Source organism: Canis lupus, chromosome 9 (genome assembly GCF_048164855.1).
Source record: "Canis lupus baileyi chromosome 9, mCanLup2.hap1, whole genome shotgun sequence".
Lineage (NCBI taxonomy): Eukaryota > Metazoa > Chordata > Mammalia > Carnivora > Canidae > Canis > Canis lupus.
The window spans coordinates 59,659,560-59,681,121 of NC_132846.1; the positions used below are offsets into that span (position 1 = coordinate 59,659,560).

Here is a 21,562-nt window from a genome sequence, read left to right on the forward strand (position 1 = left end):
CCTGCTTCTCCCTCTGCCTGTGTCTCTGCCTCTCTGTGCATCTCTTATGAATAAATAAATAAAATATTTAAAATAAATAAATAAATAACACACTTAAAAAAAAAAAGACAGAATTAAAGTGAAGAGCCATTTCCCTTGTATTTTTTTATCAGTTTAACAAAAAGACAGTGTGTTCATCTTTCCTTCCCTTGACTAGCAACAACTTTTTTCACATACAAGAAATAATAAAATTATGTAAGAGCTAAAAGATATCTGTCCTCCTAAGTTAAGGAAGGGAAAAATGAGTTTAAAACTACTGCTCAGACTGTTCCTTGGTACAAGAGAATAAGATAAGGGACAGACAGTAATGATGAGACATCTGATTCTGGGATCCAGAAAGGTTCTGACGTCAGTAGGTAGATTTAATAGCCATTGTATGTTGAAAGGGATTATAGGGGAAAGGAGAGAAAATGAGTGGGAAAAATCAGAGAGGGTGACACAACCTGAGAGACTCCTAACTCTGGGAAACGAACAAGGGGTAGTGGAAGGGGAGGTGGGTGGGGGGTTGGGGTGACTGGGTGATGGGCACTGAGGGGGTCACTTGATGGGGTGAGCACTGGGTGTCATACTATATGTTGGCAAATCGAACTCCAATAAAAAATATACGAAAAAAAAAAGAATAAAAAGAAAATGAATTCTGTTTTTAGAAAATTTGTTGCCCAGGAAGGTTTTTCATTCATGAAGTCACTAACAGGCACAGTATGTTACCCAAAGTTAAAGAAGAATAATAGTAATAAGAATTACAAACTCTGTGGTCACATTCGTTTCCTTGGCCCTGGCTGGACTTTCTCTTTCTAAATAATCTAACAAAGGACCAAGGCTATAGGTAGAGTAAATAGAATAAACCTTTTCTGGAGAAGAGCTCATTTCAGAATATTTTCTTAAGTATATTCATACAGTTAAATTCAGCTATATATTTATCTTCTAAGAAATTTTTCTTATTAAAGGTTTTTAAATTAGTGCCCTGAATAAAGTGGCTTTTAGGGTTTTACTCCAGTGAATTGTCCCTCCAACACGTATTAATATACGACATGAACACATTATAGTGTCAGATTATTGATGTAATAAAAAGAGGCAGAGGGCTGAGAGCCTGGAGGGGAAAATAGCTCAAAATGGAAACTCCACGGGCATCAACCAATAAAAAAAGCACCGAGTGTTCTGGAGAATAAAATAGAGTCCATGTATTTCTCTTGGATATATGAATTACCTTCTAGGATTTTGCCCCTCCGTTTTTTTCCATTCTCTTCCTTACTGCTCATATGCTAGCTTTTTTCCTCCTTTGAGAGATGTATAGAGTCATTTTAGAAAGGTCCAAGGTGTCCACACCATTTTTATTACTTACAAATATTGAGCTTCAAGATGAGGCTAAATATTCCACTTTTCAAAAGTGCTTTTGATACTAGACAATGAGCATATTAGAAAGATCTGAAATTAGGAACTGCCAAGATTATTACTCTTCTCCAATCAGTTTAGTTGAATGGAAATGCTTGTTATCTTTAAGAGTTTTACAACTGAAATGATGTATGAGAAGATAAGTTAATTAAACTCTAGAAATATGCAAACATATTATTGCCAACCAGTTCGAGTCTTACAAAAATAATGTGAGAAAGCGTTATCATTATTCCCATCTTGCTCATGAAAAGAAATTACCAGCTCACTCTTACCAAGTGATTATATTACAAAACTAGAATTGGAATTCAAAGCCTCTTTCTCATATGCCAGCTCATATCAAAATACCAGCTGGCAACAAATTCAAAGACAGACATTTTCCATGTTAATGATACCAATATACTAATAGAACACTTAATATTTTTTTCTTCTGCCTAAGATATTATTTTTTCTAATTACTCTACCACTGTACTTTTTGTGTTGCTTTGCCTTGTTTTACTGTAGCAATGTATATATTTTTAATTCATCACTGGTTGGGGTATTTTTTTTTAAGATTTTATTTATTGATTGATGAGAGACACACAAAGAGAGAGGCAGAGACATAGACAGAGGAAGAAGCAGGCTCTTTGCAGAGAGCCCAGTGCTGGACTTGATCCCAGAACCCTGGGATCACCCCATGAGCTGAAGGCAGATGCTCAACCCCTGAGCCACCTAGGCATCCCTGGTTGGTGATATTTCTTCCAGGAGAGATGTCATTGATTTTTTTTTTCCTTTAGGAGTAATGTCCTTTCATCTTGTCATCTTTTCTCCTCTTAATAATAAGACCTGGGGAGTTGGCAAAACAATGAAACAAATTTTCTCTTGTCTATTTTCCTCTTTCCAATCTTTGTAACTCCCGCTTGACAAATGTCTACATTTGCTTAGTTAAAAAATAAAAAAGGAAAGAAAAGAAAGAGGGACAATTTGAGTACATTGCTCACCTTTTACCTTTTGCCATTTGACACTGGAGGCTATCAAACAGGGCCTGGTTTTCTTGGCAGTGTCAGCCTATTGTTATTGTGACGGTATGTTTCATATAGTGACCCAAAAAGCTCATGGGATTTCGGATGGTAGAAGCAGGGACAATTTAAGTTTTTGAAAGACAAAAGTGTCTTATGTTTCTCCTCTTTTCTTACAGATGCTATTTTATGCATGAGACTTTTACAAATCCCTTTAGCATTAAATATAATCCTATCCAATGGAGTCTCACAAACTCACTCTGAGACAGATGAAACTCTGATGGAGACACTTGCGGGACAAGAATGGCTCCAACGAGAGCACAATCCTACAACTTGGGGTGAACAAAAAAGAGATAGCAGATATAGAAAAACATTTGACTCTCAGATTCTATATGTATGTGGGTAGGTTAATGGAGGAGGCTGCCTGAGAAGCCGAATATGTTTGAGTCACCTAAATTTACAAGGAAAAAAGAAAAAAGGGTATATTTTGAAAATTATATATCCTCCAATCTCTTCATCTGGCCCATGGACTTGCATACTGTTGATAATAAAAGTAGTATGGCTACATATCTTAAACAGTTTCTAATTTATACATATAGTTCATACATATTTGCATGCCATAGTTAGCTTATACAAAAAAGAAACTTCTCAGGGAGAAACAATTTAATTAGTGCAGAATTTGACTATTAATGAAGCCTAAGTAATGCAATAATATGCCATGTTAAAGAGTGAAAGCATGTTTTTAATGCAAATGAAGTAGCAAAAGGAGAGCAAAATATATCAAATATTTATTCCAAAACAACCAAACTTCTACTTCACTTTTTTTTTTTCCCCTCAGTTTTTAGCTACCGCTGGAAATTTAGTGACTCTGAAAAAAATAGCAAAGGAGTGATGGGTGGTAGTGGGAAGTAGGCTTTCTCATTTTCCTGAGCTACGAATCAGAATAACAAATAATCCAAAAAAAGAAATCTCAATCATTTCATCTCTTCCATTCCATACACTCATTTTTTGCAAGTGAAATGGTAGGTGGAAAGAAGGAAGAAGGAAGTAGGGAAGGAATAAGGAAGAGAAAAGAAAGAAAGAAAGAAAGAAAGAAAGAAAGAAAGAAAGAAAGAAAGAAAGAAAGAAAGAAAGAAAGAAAGAAAGAAAGAAAGAAAGAAAGAAAGAAAGAAAAGAAAGAAAGAGAAGAAAGAAAGAAAGAAAGAAAGAAAGAAAGAAAGAAAGAAAGAAGAAAGAAAGAAAGAAAGAAAGAAAGAAAGAAAGAAAGAAAGAAAGAAAGAAAGAAAGGAAGGAAGGAAGGAAGGGGAAGGAAGGAAGGAAGGAAGGAAGGAAGGAAAGAAGGAAGGAAGGAAGGAAGGAAGGAACAGATTCTTTCACACAGGAAATATTATTCACTTGATGGAGTGAGTGAGAAATATCTAAGTTGGTTGACCTTTGAAGATATTGAGAAAGCAAGATTTCAATGACTTATAAACATCTCAATCTTTAAAAAAATATTCATACATTACTAGATTGTAATATTAAATACTTTCCAGGCTGTCTCATAAAATAATAGGCACATTTTCTCAAATACTACTTGTCAAATACTACTTATCTGACTGCTGGAAGTTGTATAAAGCATGGATGGAAGAATTAGGAGCTTTCTCCTTTCAAGTAGATATTAACTGAGCACCTACTATATGCCAAACACTGTAACTGTGAACAAAACATGCTGTGAGACCAGCAGCATAGGCTTTCCACTCTAGTTACTTATTCTGAGACCATGTCCTCTCTGGTTTATATTTTTACTCTTTTTTAGATGTTTTAATAGCATAGGTGTCAAGAACACTTAATTTAAAAACCTCTTGAGTTGAGTTAATCATATTATGAATAAAAACTAGGACTTGATAAAAAAAATAAGCAATGTCATCTCTCTCTAGGAACAAACCTCACACCTCAATAAAATAACACAAAAGTGTATATTTTTGCTCACACCATTGTCAGACATAGCTTTGGTATTTGTTTCCACCTTGTAGCTCTGCAGTCTGGAATACATGCCTTCTAAGTTTGCTTCAGAAGGGCAAGAAAGGGGATGCCTGAGTGGCTCAGTGGTTGAGCATCTATCTGCCTTAGGCTCAGGGGTGATCCCGGGGTCCTGGAATTGAGTCCCGCATCGGGGTCCCCATAGAGAGCCTGCTTCTCCCTCTGCCTGTGTCTCCGCTTCTCTCTGTGTGTCTCTCATGAATAAATAAATACAATATTTAAAAAAAGAAGGTTAAGAAAGAACTATAATATCATACCTAAGGTTTTTAATAAACAGCTCTGGAAGTGGCTTATAGTACGTCCATGCACATCCCACTGATTAAAACCTGTGACCTGGTCCCCACCTAATAATAGCAAAGGAGGCCACCTAAAGATTTCTAGTGAAATAGTAACAGGCTCTGTCACAGGGCAACTGACTGGTCATTGAGTTTCCTTTTGGTTCTTGCCTCCTCTGCCCAAAGTTCCACCCATTTACTGTATCCAGCTCAATGTCAAGTCTCTCTGGGAAAAACACAGTCTTCTCTATCAAATCTGGATGTGGCTCTTCTTGGTAGGATAACCTATCAACTAATAAGACTGTGCTTATGACAACTAACAAGTTATCTGTATTTTCTATACACACACACATACACACATGCACAGAGGGGTGGAGACGGAATAAGATAACCACAATAAAAACTCAAATTCAGAAATAAGAATAAAGAGAGACACATAAAAGGCATTGGATAATGGTTACTTGAAAATCGTGTAGCTCAGGAATAGGAATGTTTTTCTTTAATAGCAGCCAGGGAAGCTGGATGGTTTGATTATTGTTGTCCTATATACCCCTATGTGACATATTATGATTGCTACCCAAGGCATCTTTTCATTGATGGAGGATATTTTTCTGACTCAGTTATGTGGGCATATATTGAATGACCATACTTCATAATTAGTGCAAATTAAGATAGCCTCCAAATGGCAGAGTATGTATTCCATTTTACAACTTCTTTTTTTCTCAAAGATTTCTTATTTATTTGTTCATAATAGACACAGAGAGAGAGAGGCAGAGACACAGGCAGAGGGAGAAGCAGTTCCCTCCAGGGAGCCTGATGTGGGACTTGATCCCAGGACCCTGGGATCATGCCCTGAGCCAAAGACAGACAACCACTGAGCCACCTGAATGCACCCCTCCCCATATTACAACTTCTTATTTTAATAATCAAGGGACATTGAGTAATGACCCTCAGAGTCACCTGACCACCGTCCTATAGAGGGCCATAGACCCATCCCATTCACAATACATTAGGACAAGGTCTCAGGGCAAGATCTCTAGAGGCCATTCTCCAACACAGGTTGTGACTGCCTGTTTCCACTCTTTTGCAGTATTATTCCTAGTGGCCTGTCTACCACTGCCTAAATCTCCCCTCAGTGTGGTCCACTGCAGTGGCAATCTTGAACTGAATTGTTGTAGTAACCACAAGAAGGTCACAGAGATTTTGTTCTGGGTAAAGTGCAGTTGCACTACATTACATAGCAGGTGTTTAAGGTCAGTGCCAAGGCAATCATCAGATATTGGTAAAATTACTCTTGGAAAATCTCTTAGCAAATCTTGTTAAAGGCTATCATACAGTCCTTCAATTCAGTGACTCCCACAGAGCAGTTTTCTTTCAGGCTTGGGTTGGACCATTGTTTCATTGGTTTATCATCAGGTGCATTAGGTGGATTGAGATTAAGGTATGTATTGGAAAAAAAAAAAGTGCATGTTTTTTAACCATTAGCACCCTGTTCATCTGGTTAAGATTCTCTCCCTCTAATAGTGGTGAGGAAGCTCAGTCTTGCTCAGAGCAAGGAACAGCAGAAAGAATGGCTTGCACAATTCCAATTTTTATTTATTTTCTCCCTATGATTCTTTGGAGAGCATATATAGTTGATTTTAGGTAAGTTAAGTGCACATAGAATGAGATTTCATACATATTAGGCTGCCTGCTTTGGAAAGATTGCTGTTTAGAGACAATTTTGAGACATATCACATTCCTGTGGATGCAAATACCTTTCCATATCTCAATCATCTTGCAATTCCATTCTGACCCACTGCAAAATTTCAGGAAATATGTTATATAAAGAATCAAGAAAAATTTATATAACATTATATATATATATATATATATATATATATATATATGTAGCACACACATATATTGCTTGCTATATTTAACCATAAGCACAATTGAATTGGAGAATGAGGATATAATAGTTCTATGGAAGAAAAGTGCTATATAAATCAGAGGCTATAAATGCACTACATATAAAAAGTCCTAGTGCAATTTTAAAATTTAATAACTTTGGATGAACCTATGACAGAAGCAAACGGCAAGTATCATGTGAAAGCATATTTCATAGACTCTAATGCGAATATTTAATGCCCTTTTATTTGGTGCTTACTGGGCTCTCAGAAAGTAATGCGTTATTGGCCCATTAGTTTTCGTAAAAGCAATGGTCAACATTAAACTTACCTTCTTGTAGTTTTGTAGCTTTGCATTTTTCCTTCCTTGATAGTGACAATTTCTACTAGCACTTTCTTCTCCCATAATGTTGCTTTTGCTATTCTGTTCTGAATACTTGACAACTGTGGGCAATTTCCTTTTCACATCAATTTACATGTTGACCACTCCATGCTGTCTTGTTTGCTTATTCCCAAAGCAATACATCTATTTGAACCTTAGTAAAATTTCACTTTGCTCATCAGAGGACATTATTTAGCATGTGTTGAGTACCCACTATGGGTGAAAACTATAGTAGATGACAAAACTGATCTTTTTTTTTTTTTAAGATTTTATTTATTTATTCATGACAGACACAGAGAGCAAGAGAGAGGCAGAGATACAGGCAAAGGGAGAAGCACCCTCCATGCAGGGAGCCCGATGTGGGACTCGATCCCGGGTCTCCAGGATCACACCCCAGGTCGAAGTTGACGCTAAACCACTGGGCCGCCAGGGCTGCCCAAAACTGATCTTTAATTGTACTCCCCCTTCTAAATTTTCATAAAGTTATTATATCCTTGAAATTTAAGAAGAAATAATTATCTTTTCTGTTAACTCAGAACTTTCTGGTTATTTATCTGTTTGGGGTTTTTTGGTGTTTGCACACTGTAGTTCCACCCCAATCAATCTAATTCTTAAGGACAGGAAAAGTCCCCACTGTATACCCCTTTTAGCCTAACATGTGTGGGAGTAAAGATTAAAATGTATTGTCAAGAGGAAACAGCAGAAAGATTTTTCTTCTGTTTTTCCATACAGGAGGAAATAGAAACATTAATAAAAATCTACTTTACAGGGGTGTGGGTAGCATTGAGAGAACAAACAAAAGATGGTAGAGACCAGGGGATTAGTGACAGAGGGAAGTAATCACCACCTTGAAGCTGAAGAGATAATGGAAGGAAATAGAATTACCAGAGTCCAGTGGGAATAGGACATTTGGAAGATGGAGCTGTAGTCATATGAGGATACAGCTACTGCCAAAAATGTAATTTTGATGTAGAAAGGGAAGAAGGAAGATATAATCCTCCTTTGTCTCCTCTCCCATTCAGACATCTGATTGGTGCCCTTCATGGGATGAACCCAAGAAGAAACCAGCCAGTAAGGGTACCTTAGGGATACAATTTTAGGGTTCATACTCCTAGAAATTGAACAAGGCAGGGAAGTATGGAGAAGACTTCAGTAGGACAAAAGGGAGGATCACGCAGTTACAGAGATCCCAGGGTTATCTCTTCACTGAGAGCCTCATATGGCCTCTCTCCTTAGGTCATCTTCCTCATAGTTGGCAGTCATCTAGTGCTCATAGAACCTGAACGACAGTATGTCTTCTCAGATTCACCCAATCACAGCACAAGTGTCATAAAAGGGGAGCATTCATTAATCTTGTTAAAATAAGAACATCCAAAATGCTTTGCATATATGGCACTTTGTCAAGGAACATTCTACTCAATCTTTTTCAGAAAAATATTTATGAAGGGAAACATTTCAGCCATGTCATTGGTAGGGGTCTACCTCCTCCTGGGTACCTCACCAAGGCCATCAATTATAGTCATATATTGTTATCTTGAGGACTCTAATCCCTCCAGGTTTCCAGTTCCTTGGGTTTTAAGAGGCTAGTATCCATGGTCAATCATCAGTTATGCTAATCCTTAGAGAAGACTGGCTATCTTAAACCAACCAATTATCAATTATCTCCCACTCCTAGGATGAGCCATTGATCTTTGACCTTTTGACTCCTGTCCCGAAAGCCATAGTAGGTGCTGGACCAGAAGACTGATTCATCATACCAATAGCCAAGCAAACAAAAGTAAATGACTCCACCAGGCACATACAAGGCCTTCTGGAACAGACTTTACTGGAGACGCTGCTCAGAGACAAACAGTTAGGTTTTTTTTTTTTGAAGTTCTGAGAGGCAGCTTACAGGGACCTAGCAGGGCCAGACATCAGATTCTAGTAAGGGATCCCACCTTGCATTGTTGTACAGTAAGAGGAATGATGATAAAGGGAAATATCAGCTTCTCCCCCGGAGTGATTGGCATATGTCAGAGCCTGGATCTGCCTTTCTATCTTATTTCAATAATGGCTGAGAGAGCATCAGTCTCTCTCTGACATGACCTGAGGCCAGATGCAACTGTACAACATGGCAGAATGAATTGGCACATCTACCACCTCACATTTTATCAAGATGAGCTGAGCTCACATGGAGCCAGTTTCTAAAGAAGCATAAAAGGAAGCCACACTCTATCGAATGAGTCTTGGGAAAAGTAACCCTTAACTCTTGTTTCTCTAGGCTCTATTTTTTTTTTTTGAGGGACTGGGATATTTATATTTAAAAGTTTAAATTTATTTTATAAAAAGTTTTTAAAAACTGGTATTAATATTTTATAAATGTGTATATTATAAATATACAAAGCAATTATAGTCTTACTGGTACAAAAATATTAAATACTATTTAATACTGCAGTAAATATATGAGCCTACAACAATCACGAGCTTCTGTATCCCACAAACACGTTTTTTTTAAGATTTTATTTATTTACTCATGAGAGACACAGAGAGAGAGAGAGAGAGAGGCAGAGACACACAGGTAGAGGGAGAAGCAGGTTCCATGCAAGGAGCCCAATGTTGGACTCTGATCCCGGGTCTCCAGGATCATGCCCTGGGCTGAAGGCAGGCGCTAAACCGCTGAGCCACCCAGGGATCCCCCACAAAGACTTTTGTCTAAAGGATGGATTTTAGCTAATGGTTGAAACCCACAAATCTTAATTGAAAGCATAATTGAGGTCAGCTAAGTCAATATTCTGTTGTTATTTACTTATGATCGTCATTTCCTGCCAGTCAGTAATGATGTGGTTGACTCTCACCACTGTGTATTCTTTAAGTTGCATTCCATATTTTTATAAATTTTCTGCCAGTCAAAAGGATAAGCATCTTATAAGCAATTACCCTTTGTAATAGGATTAGAGATAATACTTATGTGTATGGATCTAATAATAATGTTACCCATTTAGGGCTACCGGTTACACAGTACTTGGTGATAATTGTGGAAATGCCTATGCTTTTCCTTTGTGTCATTCCATGTGGTTAGATCTATTCATTTCACGATGGATGCATCATAAAACTGGCCTTCAGCCACCTAAGATTGAGCAATAACATGTGTGTTATTCCATAAAACTTTAGGTTAAACACCCTATAGATTTAAGCTTTAGGTAGAGTACACACTCATACCTCTGTTCTCATTCTTTTATTTGACAAATTTTAATTGAGCCGGTGTGAACAACTGTGTCAGTTTGCCTGGAACTCAGAGGTTTCCTGGGATATTCATCTTTTAGTAAGCTTGTACAAGTCCTAAGCAAACCAGGAGCATTTGGCCATCCTCTAATCCTATTATGTATCAGCCACAGGAGAAGTCCTAGTCTTTGGCAGCCATGTGCTAGTGGAAGGGAACAATAATATACCGGATTATGATAAGTGCTATATAATACTATATTGGATACAGAAAGGGCTTCTAATTTTGGTTAGGGTGGCCAGAAGATTCATTAAGAAAGAGGAATTTAAGTAAAAGCATTAAGAAAGTGAAGTAACACATGTGCTGCCATTTGGGGAAGAGGGAAGAGGCTAAAGAAACTAGAAGTCAGAGGTCCTGAGATGAAGGTGTGTCTGCAGTGTTCTAGAAACATGAAAGGAGGTCATCTGAAATTACTTGAGTGACTGTATCACCCAGAGGTGTGGTGAGAAAAGTAACGTGGCCAGAAAACATTGAAGCAAACGGACAACTGCAAAGACTTGGACTTTGGAAACTTTTGAAAAGAGATAGACTATGGTTTCACTTACACTCAAGAATCATTGTGCCGCCATATTGACAATAGATCATGGAAAAGAGGCAAGAATTAAGAATGAAAAATGTTTGGAGACTACTACAATAATCCACATAAAAGGTAATAATGGCTTATACCAGATACGTGAATGTGGAAATGATGGAGACGGCTCAGATCCTGGACATATTCTGAAGGTAGTGACAGCATTTCCTAAGTGATTGGACAAGATAGATGGAGAAAATAGAGGAATCAAAGATGGATCTAGTATTTTGACTTAAGCAACTAAAAGAATTGAGTTGTTTGTTATTGAAATGGGAAAGCTAAGAAGAGTAGGATTAGGAGGAGTGGGTAACATCAGAAGTTCAATTTGCCGCATATTATATTTGGAATGTATATAAGACCTCCAACAAGACATATCGCATAGGCAGGTGGCCTTGGAAGTCTAGAGTTCAAAGAAAGGGATGAGCATGTTAGTGTTTAAAACCATGAGGCCAAGTGAGTGCAGATATCGGAGAAAGAGTTACAAGGACTGAGCCCTGGATCACTACAAAATGTAGAAGTCTAAAAGGACATAAAAAAGAGAGAGAGAAAAAAAAAAGAATGGCAACAGAAAAGGATGAAAACTAAGGGCATATGCTGTCCTGCAGGTGAAGGATGCACTTCAAGGAAGAGACAGCCATCAGTTTCATGGCAGCTGCAGGTGAGTGGACCAAGGCGGGGGAGCACAGCATGCCTTAACAAGGAGGAGGTTGGCTTAGTGGTGTAGTGGCCAGCTGGGATTTTGAAAAGTGCAGTTTCAATGAAAAGGCCTGATTGAAGTGGTTTCAGGAGGTAATGGGAGGAGATATATATTGGAAAGTGGGAGTATGCATGAAACTCCGAGGAGTCTTGCTAAAAAAGGGCAGAGGTAATAGAGGCATAAGCTTGATGTGGAAGCTTGATGGTTTTTAAGGGAGTCTTTGAGATTGGAGAAAAAAAATAGAACTTGTGTATGCTGCCAAGAAAGATTCAGAAAAGAGGAGAAAAGGTGATGGAGAGGCGGAGAGAAAGAGAGAAGTCCTTAAGAGAAGTCCTTAAGTAGGCGAGAGGACATGGCTTGGAGCAGCGCACCACTCAATGTTCTTAGAAGCAAATACTAGAACCTACTTTAGTTTCCTAGAAAAGGGTTTACAAGAAATATAAGACACTCATCAGAATCTCTAGGCAGGACCGCCCTGTTAGAGACCTCCTTTCCCCTGCTCTGATCCCTGCACCAGTGCCTGGATGCCACGGCTGGTACTGTGGTCGCTGTGACCCATACACAGATGTCTGCCATTGCCCTCATGGGAGAGAGGAATCTGCACATCTGCTTCACTGCTTGAAGCACAGCCTGGCCAGGCAAGCTCATGTCACATGCAGATAGAGAGGACATGGAGGTCATAGGCTGGCCTCTCATTTGGAGAGGTGTGGATTACTTACATGTAAGAAATTTCTCGAAATGAGGATGGGTGCTCCAGGATATCAAGTGGTCAAAAAGACATGGCAAATGTCTCCACTAGTGTGGATCTCATATTTCAAAGTTTAAAAATTTCTTTTATTGTGGAATAAGACAAGAGTTTAAAATGTATTTCTATAAAACATACATTCATCAAAATGGATTGGCCAATGTTAAAGATCTGCATTTTGTTTTGTTTTGTTTTGTTTTGTTTTGTTGTCACCAATTTCTCCCGTCCCTCCCCTCACTTTACATGTGTAGATGTGGACTATATATTTCATACATATGTATAGAGATTTTATATATAATTACTTCCCTATATTTATATATATACATGCATGCACACGCAACACATTTTCTTATCTTCATAAGACTTGAAATGGAATCAACACTCATATATGAATAGATAACAGAGACCTTAGTAAAGTCTTATTCCATTATTCTACATTAATAGACTTAGGCAACTTCGATTCAAAGTAAGTACATTATGTCAAACACATTTTCAGGTTCAATGTTTGTGCTTGTTTGCTTACTCTAGCTCTGAATTATGATTCCTATTTCTAGAGCAATTGGAAGAATTTGCAGTCATAAGACATGGTTTGCACAAACAAATATATATTAAAAAGATCTTTTTAAACCTATATGCAACCTAAGCAATACCAAATAGCTCATTATTTTACTCAGTAATCCCTTAACATAAAATTCCTTATTTAAACTTATTTCTATTTAAAATCTCGATACCAGCAACTGAATTAATATATTTGCATAATAGAATGTCTCTCTTTGGGATAATAAAACCTTATACTTTATGCATTCCAAACTTTTAAGGAGTCATCTCTTATTTTTTTTTATTCCTCCTAACCTAAAATAAAACTCTAATTAGAATAAAAGTATACTTTTTGGTAGAAAATTTAACATGATTTAAGCAGGGGATTTATCAGATTCTCAAATAAAACTTTGAAGAACCAATATAACATTCTGGGTTCTAACTTTATTCTTAATGACTTTTCTCTCGTAGACAAATTCACTCGGCAGCTTCAGTTAATTCAAAGATTTCTATGTAGAAAGACTTTGGCAATGTATAATCGAAGGAATCACATTAGTTCTGTAAACTTCTGGGGCCCATTCCATGCCCAGATTTTTAGGAGCAACTTGAACAGGTGTTTAGCTACTCTGATAACCGGGCTCCACTGAGGAAATTTCTGTGCCCGAAGACAAACCGACATCCACTCTCCCCACTGACTCTTAGGGTCTTCAGTAGTTATGGTTACACCATAAGCATCATCAGTGAATTACTCTGGGAAAATGCCTAGAGTAACAGAGACTAATTATTACTTCCCTAATTAACTATGGGAGATAAATCTCAGTAGAACAAGCACCCAGGTGAGAATTGGCCTAGGCTGGATAAATGAATGAAAAAATACAGTGTTGGACATATGATAAGTTTTCGGTGTCAGTTGATGGACAAAGGAAATTGGGGAAGATTAAGAGAGCATATATCCCCTCAGAACTTTGAAAATTCCAGAATTTACAAAATTATGGAGATATATTTGCCAGACATTTCTGGTTTTTTATCAGAGTGACATGAAGGCCCTTATTACCCCCAATTTTTTCCAACTCCAACTTACACACACACACACTCACACACATGTACACAGACACATATTGAAGATTTAGCCACTGATGTTTGGTTTTGATGATATATAAACTTTTGGGTATATTTTTTTAAATTATGAATATCTTCAAAGATATTTAAGGGACCTAAGTAAGCATCTAGCAGTTAAGGTTGGCTAGTTGGTGTAGGTGGTACATTATTCAAATCAGATTGCTTTTGTTTGTTCATTTTTGCCGCATTTATTCATAATGAAGTTCAGATTACTGTTAGAAATTTTGCATAACCTTAGGAATGCCAAAATGAAAACAAACAAACGAAAACTGAAGTTGCCAGTATGAATCATGACTCTGCTGGTTCTTCTTTGAGCAAAATACCTAATCTCTCCATGTCTAAAATTCTTCATCTTGAAACATTAGAAATAATGATATTTCTTTCACCCAGAGAGTGGGTAGAAGGTGAAAGTCAGTCACGCATGTAAGTAAGATAACTGGAATGTAATAGGGGCAAAATAAAAAGTTAATTATCTTTCATTCGATCTGTCCTCTGGGTATGAAAATTATGAGGTGAGCATGGACATGTAAAGAAAATATTTAATTAGAGTCTGACACTTTCTAATAGAGAAGTATGATAGGAAAGAGAATAAAAGTACACAAAAGTTAGAATTACCATTTCCCCTGGGAAGAATTTATTTATCTGGTTTTTGAGATACAAAAAAGTCCCTCTAGAGGATGAGGCTTAGTTGGAATTAGACATCAAGCCTAAGAGCACCTTAGCTGATTCACTCTTTCATGAATCAGGTATTTCTCATGCCAAAATATGTGCTGGAAGCAGGGGTTCCAGAAGAATGGAGAACGCTAAGGACTAATTTAATGAATCCAAGCCTGTTGAATGGACAATCATCTGCACCTTAAAGCTTGGAATCTTGCAGGTGATCATCAATTTCCATATATGACTTGATGCACACCCATCCATCCCACTCCACATATACATACACATTTTTTTAATTAGAAAGGGGAACAAGGTATCAAGTATAGAATATCAAGTATTGAGCTTTTATTATTTCTCTCTATATGTAGGTTTAAGAACCTCAAGTGAGGGACGCCTGGGTGGCTCAGCGGTTTAGCACCTGCCTTTGGCTCAGGGTTGATCCTGGAGTCTCAGAATCGAGTCCCACATCAGGCTCCCTGGATGGAGCCTGCTTCTCCCTCCACCTGTGTCTCTGCCTCTCTCTCTCTCTCTCTATGTATCTCTCATGAATAAATAGATAAAATCTTAAAAAAAAAAAGAACTTCAAGTGATGTTAATAGTTAAGAGAAGGTATATATATATATACCTATATATAGCTATAAAGCTATCATTGAGAGGGAGAAAAGAAGCAACCAAGGAATTAGGAAATGATCCTAGAATAGAAAAGTACCACTGAGATTGCCAGTCTATGATGAGATAAAAAGTAAGTACTAGAATTAAATCAACACGCTAATTTCTTCATCAAGATAGATATCATTGCTACCAAAAAAGAAAGAAATCAGCTAAACAGTTGATTTACATTCTGGCACAAGCTCCTTGTCTCATTACAGACTGGTAGCAAAGACTTTACAGACCCACAGTCCACTGCTAGCTCCACTTGGAGTAACATAGCCATGGAAGACAGGAAAAGAGAGAATTTTTCAAAGGGGTAGAGAATGGTTAGCTATGTAAAATGTTGCATAATTCAGGTGAGATAAAGGAAAAAAAAAAAAAAACAACAAAGAAACAAACCCAGCTCACCTTATTTGGTAGATGATGGCAATCTTTGAACTGATAATTTGAGGAGAAAAGTAAGTTAACAGGTTGGTTACTGAAAAGAATAAAAGTGTGTGCATCACTCAGTCCTGTATTTCCAGCTTCTTACATGATACCTGGGCTGGTAAGTATGAAGTGGGAGAGTTAGAACAATGCAATGAGATAATTATGAGTCCATTATTATTCTACTTCTGTCGTTTATAAGCTAGTCAAAGGAGGTTAAAGAGAATTTGGCCAACCGTGATTCTGCATTCCCAAGACATTATCAGATAGTTGTGAAATACAGTAACAGGTTAATTATAATCATCACAATTTTACTGGTCCGAGGAAGAACCACGGCGACCCTATCCTTCACTTACATGCACACACCTGCACACAAACCTGGAGTGTAATCTAGAATTGACAGTGGGTCTGGAATAATGTGCTCAAAATGCAACCTTAATTGACTAGGGCATAGGGAAAGGACAGACTTTAAGTACCAAGGTGATTATTTGTTCCATTACAAAGCATAATGAATACACAGGTGAATAAATAAAATTCCCTGTTAGCTCTTAAATAATTAGTGTATCTTACATTCAAAAACAGACACCAAGAGTGCAAATATCTTTTGAGCACTAAGTAGTATACGGAAATGTTGAGTCCCTATACTGTACACCTAAAACTAATATAACACTGTATGTTATCTACACTGGAATTAAATTTTTAAAAATAAATAAATATATAGAACAAACACCAAAACTGAATCTAGGCATATTTGAATGATGCTGTCTTGGCTCAGTCAAGCCTTTAAAGCTTGATCCTGAAATAAGATGAGAAGAAAAAGGGAATAGTTTAAGGACACAAAATAACTTGATTCCGGATGACAACCTGTACCAATAGCTCACATTACCAGCTATTAGACATTGTTTTCTTTTAACCTATATTGCGATGTGAATGTGGCAATGTTATTTGAAGTAGCATCTTATTCTCTGCGATGGCATTAATTTAGACAGCCTAAAGGGCTATAGGGCATGTAAGTGAATCTATAAGTGACAATGTAATCTCTTTAATAAAAGAAATCATCCTAAGAATAGAGGAAGATTATTGACTTAGAAAAAGAAGGTCAAGAGCTGCTTTAGAAGTCTTACATAGTTAGTCATGGGTTTCCAGAGTCTTTCTGAAGTAAATTAAAACAAAACAAAACAAAAAGTCTCCTGCAAATAAGAAGCATCTCTGAATATACACCAGTTTGTCTCCAAGACCAAACCGGTCCAAAAGACTTTACCGCAGTGGTGGTTATGTTGTGTATCTGTATCTGAACACTTTACATATGGTTAGTGTGATGGTGGACCTGAATTTTAATTTTATTTCACTTTAATTGACTTAAGTATAAATAGTTACACATGGCTGGCGGCTACTATACCGGATAATACAACCCAAGATCTTAAAAAGAGCTGAGCAAAGTCTGAAAATTAATCATATTGACTCTAATCCTGCCAGTCCTGCCCTCCCAGTGAGAAATTAGCAACCACCAATAAAGATTTGTTGCATTTAGGAATCCAGGCCTAGCACAGAGCTATAGCTGCCTCATAGGTATTCATAGGACCCCGACCTCTATTTGGCCAAATGGAGAAATCATTATCTTTCTATCCTAAATAAGAGATAATCATCCCAATTTTTTTTTTTTTTTTTTTTTTTTTTTTTTTTTTTTTTTTTTTTACCTTCTATGGAGAACATTTAGACACAGAGTTCAGAATAGTCAAGGAATAGAACTGGTGGGAGAGAGGGAAGTATAAAAGAAATGCTAAGTGTTATGCAGTGATAATTATCTGTCAGACTGCTGTTTATCTAGGGTTCTGTTTCCTTCATCGTTACTTCTGGCTTTCTAATGAATCTCATAATTTGAATTTTAACAAACAGCATATGGCCAACATGCTGTAATACATTTCACAAGCTATAAATGGCCATTTTCTTTGCCTCTTTAAGCAGATAACATCCACATGGAGATTCCAGGGGGTTCTTCTCCATGCTGTTTAGCTTGTAGCTTTATTGCTACTTTCATTATTACAAATGATAAACTTGTACATTTTATTTTTTTTTCTTCAAAAAATGATGCTCTGGCCACATTCACCCTTTATTCCCTTGTAAAAAATATTTTTGTATTTTTAGTCACTTTCATATAAATGGAGCTTGATTTAAATTAGGAAGTGTTAGGATCTCTGGGTAGCTCAGCGGTTTAGCACCTGCCTTTGGCCCAGCGTGTGATCCTAGTGTCCCGGGATTGAGTCCCACGTCAGGCTCCCTGCATGGAGCCTGCTTCTCCCTCTGCTTGTCTCTCTCTCTCTCTCTCTCTCTCATGAACAAATAAATAAAATCATAAAAAAAATAAATTAGGAAGTGTTGATAAAAATTAAAGAAAAAATTTAAAAACTAAAAACATCTACAATGTAAGCCTTCAACTAATATACAGTTAACATTTTACCTGATGTGTATATTTTGAATAAAGTTTGTTTTTATTTTTGGTAAGTCTTATTTCAACATGCTCTTTGGGGCACCTGGGTGGCTCAGTCAGTTGTGTCTGACTCTTGATTTCAGCTCAGGTCATGATCGCGGGGTTGTGAGATCAAGGCCTCCATCAGGTTCCAAGCTAGGCATAGAGCTTGTATAAGATTCTCTCTCTCTCCCTCTCCTTCTAGCTGTCCCCTCCGGCTCATGTTCTCTCTCTCTCTCTCTCTCTCTCTCTTTCTCTCATCTCTCTCTCTCAAACAAGACAAAATAAAAATGTTCTTTAAAAGCTTTGGAAGGAAATTGTTTCTACCTATTCATTCAGTGGCCTAGGAAGTAGGGTAGAGAAGAGAATGCTGATATTCAGTAGAATACTGTAGGCCCAGAAGGAACCCACATACTTTCAGATAGATCAACCATCTGAAGTCGAATGGCATTAGGTTCAGGAATTGGCGCAGCTCATTGATTCTGAAAGTCTTCTTGATCATTGCCTGTTCAGAAATATTGTTTTTTCTTTCAATCACTTTTAATTAGCATCAAAACAGAGATGAGGAATGACTTCCCATGCATCCTCTGAAAAAAAGGTGTTTGAGAAACACGGGAATCAGCTCGCACAAATGTGTTACACAGACCCATAGTTAGTTCCTGGTTGATTCATGGAAGGTCATTGTCTGTGTAATACAAAGTGGAGTCTGGGTTACTTAGCAGTCATGTCAGGTTAATATAAACTGCTCTTCTGAAAGCCTGATGACTAGCCCCAGACCAGTAATCACCAACAAATAAGGAATCTGAAAGGGTGCCTCAATATAGTGAATGCAATTACCTCAACTAAAATGCCTAAAAGTCACCCATAGTGTGTGATTACAGCAGCAACACCAAATTTCAATGCAGCATACAGTCGCTATTGGATGCAGTAACACCAGGGTGAGCTTAATGGCAATAATGGGTTAAGTTGCCAGCAGAAGCTCCCTCCTCATTTCTCTTTAGTTATAATAGTTACCACCATTTTTCCTTTCATAGATGTCCTGATCCTATCAGGATTGAAGCCATCCAAATGGGTTCCTACAAGAGGAATATGAAAGTAGTCTTCTATTTTTCAAAGAATCTAAAATTTGTGAGGTTTTTCTCTAAGTTACAATAGGAACTGAAACAATGTCATATAGTCCAGTCTCTTGGAATTATGGAAAACCTGAGGCTTTTGCTTTAAAAGGTCAGTGGAGTCTCATATTGAAAGATAAGGATCAAATAATGAAGTTAAATTCTCAAGATGCTAGCAATAACTAGATTTATAAAACTAGATATTTTGGCATTCAGTCTTCAAGTTTCCAATGAAATTAATAAGGAAAATGGAGTTGGGAAATTAAAACCTTATTTGGCGTTTCCATTATATTACAGGAAGGCAGTGAAATGTTGTGTTAATAACACTCTAGAGCCAGACTACTCAGTTTTAACCTTCAGGCTTAACCATGTACTAACCTTATGGGGCTGGGCATGATTAATTTATAGAAACTCTGTAAAAAAAGTTATGATAGTAAGAGCACCTACTTCATAGTGTTAATGCAATTATTAAATGAGTTAATATATGTAAACACTTAAAAATAACTGGCAACAGAAAAACATTTAACAAAATATTTATTATTAATATTATAAATACATAAAATCAAACTAATCCTAATTAGCATGGGTTCCAGAGCTTAATAAAGACATGTAGAAAAAAAGCATCATCAGGCAATTCTCTGATTACCTCTAAATGCTTTTGAATTCTTCATTTATATAAGTCATTTATACATACTTGAAATCATTTCAGAAAATGGCATGTTCCTTTTTTCTCAATCCCCCCATTTGATTCTCTGAAGATCTTAAAATTTGTGGAGTTTTCATCAAGAACTGCTCATATAGCAACTATGGAACCTCATTCAACAACCTAGATTTCTTATTATCTTTGCGTAGAACAAAAAAACTATGCGTTGGAATGGTATGAATTGAATTCTCATGCTTTTCTGTTTGTTTGATTTGCTTTTCTCTGCAGCAATTATACAAGAATGGACGTATGTTCCTCAAATTGATTTATTATAAAGTCTTTTTTGAAAGGAGTCTTTCAACATCAGATGAACACAGGCATGAAAATAGCAAACATTTTTTTTTTTTTAATCTTGTCATGGCATTCAGAAAACACCAGGCTAGGAATGTGCTAGTGGTGAAGCAGGAGGCAAACATAGATGAAGTCAATGAATTGTATCACACAGTTTCAACTTAGAGAAGCTATTTTAAAGACTTTGTAGAAGCAAAACCCATTTGAAAAAAAAAATCAAGAAAATTTCATAGCTTTTATTTTGTGTACTGTCATTTGAATACAAATGAGATAAATGGAATTACTCTTGCCTGAACTGGAAAAGTGACAATGAGATAGAAAGGTCTACAGTCTTAGGAATGATGGTTTTGAGTAAGGGTGACAGGCTAGGTAACTCATGATCACAGAACTTTCCTGAAAACAATATCCTGGAAAAGAGAAAAGAGTCAGCATGTGTGTGGGACTTTAAAATACTAATTAGTACTTTGACATCACTAAGATGTGCAATGTTCACAAATGAAGAAAGTAGAGACAAGAAGACTTAAATGATTTGCTTCAAGCCTCAACATTATTTTATCAATAGAAGTAGGGCTAAATCATCTGGACCCTTCTACATGAATACCTGTGTATGGTCTATATTTAGCCTCTGTCTTCCCCAATTCTGTAGATTCATCTTCATCATCCAAACAGCAAGATTTGTAAATTCATCATCTTCTGTAGCTTCCCTGCTTATGCACTTTTTGTGTTTAATCACTCTGAATATGGTTCATTTGTATTATGCCTATACTGACTAGATGCTTGAAAGAATAATTTTTAAATTTTCCCTTAAAATTCAAATAATTCTCCAGGCCATAGATTGATGATGTTATTGTTGTATTATGTTTGATGATGCTATATGAGTTTTTTAATCTGCACATTAAAGCTTCACATCAGCTCAGAAACAAAAGGTATTCTCAGTATATTTTTGAACGATGTTTCTCTTCCAACTGTTTTACTGATGTTCCATTATATTTCTGGTTATTTAATCCCTGATTTTGCTCACTTTCAGGGGGAGCCCAAATTTTTCTTGAATTTGATGATAACAGTTTTTTCTCTTTTACTTCTGTCTTCCGCTACTGTGGGTGAAAATAATATGTCTGTTACTCTTTTCTAACTTCCCTTCTATTCTTTCTTAATTTCTTCAAAACATATCTAATTTCGACTCCTTTTTATCTCTTTATAATCTCTTCAATCTATGTGATCATATCCTATTCCATCATTTTTCATGATATCAGGCATATAAATCTCCTTAAAGTTTCATCTGAATCCTGTAGCAAATCACTTTCAGTGATAGGTTTTTAGAGAGACCTGCTTT

General features: G+C 36.8%; 1 long non-coding RNA gene across 3 annotated transcripts in view; it reads right to left on the bottom strand.

The window, feature by feature from the left end:
* LOC140640346 (uncharacterized) overlaps positions 1 to 21,562 on the bottom strand; it is a 126,430-nt gene that overhangs the window by 71,119 nt on the left and 33,749 nt on the right. Inside the window, exon 5 of one of the 3 annotated variants that reach the window (XR_012037025.1) lies at positions 19,815 to 21,323. The exons of the other annotated variants lie outside the window; for them this stretch is intronic. This is a non-coding gene — a long non-coding RNA (uncharacterized lncRNA). Of the gene's footprint in view, positions 1 to 19,814; positions 21,324 to 21,562 lie in introns of those variants that run through there. 3 annotated transcript variants of the gene reach the window in all.